Raw genomic sequence first — 3,844 nt, 5'->3', positions numbered from 1 at the left:
AAGCCTTACAAAATCATTCTCAGATTTTCTGTTCGCTCTGCATAGATGTGTAATCCATCTTTTTCCTGCTTACAGACTCTTACCACAGAGTGTTTGAGGTACCCAGTGTGCTGGCTGCCATGCTGAACTGCTGATGTTGGGAGGGGCAAGCACAAAATTCTCCTCTCCCACTCCAGAGTCAGGGTGGCATTCCTCTGGCAATGGTTGTGGGGTTTTTGTTTGAATTACTTCTGTGCCTGATACCTCACTGGGCAATGCCCGCTGACTTTCCTTGGCCAACAGGCTGTGCACATTTCTTGTAGGGGACCTACTGGGGGGTTCAAAGCATCCTGAGGTCTTCTCTCTGCCTTCTAGACCACTGCTGCTGCTGGAGCCGATGTGGGACTGCCACCTGAATGGGCCCACAGTCCCATTCACAGAGCAGTGAGTGCTGTGGTTTCCAGCCAGTTTTGTGATTCTTATAACAGGTGCTCAGTCTGAATCACAGTAATTCTCTCATGTTCCATAGTTCTGTTCCACCAGCAATGCTGAGAATACATGGCACTGTTCCCCTGTACCTGCTGATGTTGTGACTGCTCCGTGGTTGCAGTACCCTGAACTGCTGTCTTGGGCAAGCGCATTTCCCCTTCCCACTTTCCAGGTTGTCTTAAAGCAGCTTCAAAAGTGTTTCTGCATTGTCTGTCTGTGCATTACAAACCAGCCTTTGAGATTAATTCCTTGTTATTAGAGTGTAGTGAGTATAGAGCTTGGTTTAAATGCTTCTCTTGCATTTCCAGGGACTGATTTTGCCTTTCTTAGGCTGCTTGTTGGTGGAAGCTTATAAATTACTTACTGACTTAGTATGCCCAGCTTGCTGATCCCCAACCACTGTCATTTTCATGTCACGGTCCTTGTTAGTACTTAAGTTTTCAAAGTCACCAAGCTCCTGGGTTGTGATAGTTTCACCACTGTACAGAAAACACTTCACTTTGCATCATCCTCAGATATTGTTCACACATCGCTATTGTCTGTATCAAGGCAATCACTAGCAGTATTAACCATGAGCAGGCAAAATGAAGCCTGGAGGGAGCTCAACTCATAACATCTCTCTGGTGTGATGCTTCCCATCCGCAGCTTGGTGCTGTGGTCACCAGACAAGGGCAGATGTGTCTCCCATGAGCCTGGTGAGGCTTCAAGGGAGGGACAAATCATGTTACCAGGCACAAAACAGCTGGTTGTGATCATCAGGCTCACCAGGATATGTCAGAGCAACTCAACACCAGCTACCAGTAGGCAAAGCTACAATAAAGTGTTACCTGCAGAGACCTTGAGCATCTCCTGGTGTGGCTCCTGGGTTTCTGCCTGATTCCTGGACAGCACTGGGTCAGGATCCTCATGCTTTTCTCCACCTTGGCTCCTTACAAGCTACCCTCTAGGCTCTTGCAGCTCTTTATGGCCCCTTTCTTCCATCCAGTTGCAGGTTTTATCACCTCTGTCTCGGAGCAGTGATGCTCACTTGGTGTTTTCCCCTGCCCCAGCAGTTCTCAGCCTGTCTCAGCCCTGTGAGCACTGTCACCGTGTGGCGCAGTGCAGGTGACTTGTGCTGTTTTCTCACTTCCTTGCTGGCAGCTCTCCATCAGGGTAGTCTGGGGGCACTACTGAGAACCAGCGCCTGTAAGAAGAGCAAGGGCCCTCTTTGGTGGTCTTTGCCCCGACCCTATTTTGTCTGCCTTATTTAAAAGCCTTGTTGCGGGTGTGAGATTTCATGTGCCAATTCCTTTAAAATTCTGAACTTTTTGGGTTCTTCGTCCATATTGAAAGCTGTGACAAAGCAATAGGGTGGTTTTCAGGCCATACCTGGACAAGTTTGCTGGTTTTAGCAGCAGCAGTACCAGGTGATCTCACTTCTTTGCTTGTAATTTGTAGGTAGCTTTTCATGCCTAAGGGAAGAATTTGCTGAGACCTGTTTGATCTTTATACTTCTTGATCTCTAAGATTTAACTCTGATTTGTACAGCCATTTTTCCTTCCTTTGTAAGCTCTGCCTGATGTCCTGCTTGAGGTTGTTTCTCAGGCAAAGAAAGCCCTTCTTGTGAGGTTTTCCTGTGTTCCTGGTACGTTTGCTAATAGACAGGTTTGATGGGCTTCCTGCCTCCTTTTTCTGTCAGGGAAGATCTCAGCCTTGTCTGTCTTGCAGGGCTTTCTGTACTATAGCCCTCTCCATACTCCCACAGCATCAACATAGTGAAATAATGCCTCAATTTCCTCATTTAAAGTTGAAGCCAGCATTTTTTCCTTTCAAGGGACAGAGAGATTCTATCTTGCTGAAACATTAGCAGAATGCAGTGGTCCAGCCCTGCTTGTTGGAGCTCTGATGGACTGTGGCTTCTGCTCCCTCCTATTGTGATAGAGGCTACTGTGCAAGGAAATCAGAAAGATGTGTGGATCACAGCGTCTCTGTCCTCATGGTTTGCTATTCCAGTGCTGCATGATGGCTGCCAGTTTGTTGTGGGCCAGGTTCCATGGTTTGTTGTGGCCCAGGTGCTGTTCCATTTACTGGGAGCGCTCATGGAGCTGAGGTTTTGTTCTGACTGAAGACAGGTGTCAGAAACCCACCGTTAACATCATTATAACTTGGCATATAAAGGAGATAATCATGTTTGTCCCAGGCGGTATCTGCACCTTCAGGTAATCGGGATGTTCCTTGCTTATCTTTGGGTTACACTGTAAGTAGCCTGTTGTAAGGCAGCTTTTATACCATGTTAGCTAAGTCTCTTTTTGCAATCTCTGGTCTAAGTTTAGCATTAACAGTAGAGGACTCTGGTGTATAATGGTGATGAATGAATATTTATTTATAGATATAATACTATGAAATAGCTTTATTATCACTTGCTAAAAATGTTCATTTTTTGTTTTCCTAGCAGTCAGTGCAGACAACAAAAACCATTACTTCATCATGACTGGGACTGTGAAGTCAACAAATTTCTATTTTACAATGAGAAAAAGAAACACTTAATGCTTTTAATGTAGAACATGAACAGTGGGAGGCTCAGTTTGCTTCCTACAAGAGAAAAACACTTCATATGCTCTATATGCAGCAAGCTTGGCTTCATGTAGGAATGCCAACTATAAATGCTTTAGCACATTTGCACTGGTTTGGGCATCCACAGGGAGTAGCGGGTGGCTGTGTGGTGCTTAGCTGCTGGCTGGGCTGACACCATGGAAGCTGTTTAGTTTATTTAATAGAGTGCCTTGTCTATGATCCTTCCTGGATTTGAAAACTCTGAGCTTGGGGAAGAAGAAATTGCTCTGAAATTCTTTGGTTATAAAAGAATAGCAAATTTTATCTCCGCGGCAGTTTTTATTTGCCATCCTACGAGGCCTACCCAGGAGGCCACAGACACAAACGCATTACCGTTTTGTATTTCAGAGTAGACAACTTCATTGGAGCTCACTGGAAATTGGACAAGGTGCCCCATGTCAACTGGCAGAAACCATGAACATGACAGGAGTTGCAGAACAAGTAAGTAGTTTTCTTCCTGGATTAACAGTAGGAGAACAGGTTGATATGACTCAACCTTCATCTCTCTTCAGAGTAATGAACATTTTCATGATAATCTGTTTGGAATAGGCATTCATTATAACCAGTGAGATGCAGAAGCCCAGAAGGGGATCCTACAGGAAAGAGCATTTTTGAAGGCCCTCTGTGCTATTTCTGAAAGCAGAAGATGTCTTCCTTGCTGAACACCTCTTGCCTGGACACGTAAGTGATGCCTGTCATGAGCACTGACAGCACACCATGAAGGAGAATAGGCTAACAGGAACCCTAAGCCATTTGCTTTCCAAGGGTAGTTAATAGGAGTGTA

Source organism: Pezoporus flaviventris, unplaced genomic scaffold (genome assembly GCF_033815535.1).
Source record: "Pezoporus flaviventris isolate CSIRO_AGI_PZ_B2104156 unplaced genomic scaffold, CSIRO_AGI_Pfla_v1 ptg000021l, whole genome shotgun sequence".
Classification (NCBI taxonomy): domain Eukaryota; kingdom Metazoa; phylum Chordata; class Aves; order Psittaciformes; family Psittacidae; genus Pezoporus; species Pezoporus flaviventris.
The sequence above is the reverse complement of the archived record's forward strand: the minus strand, read 5'-3'. Positions refer to the sequence as shown.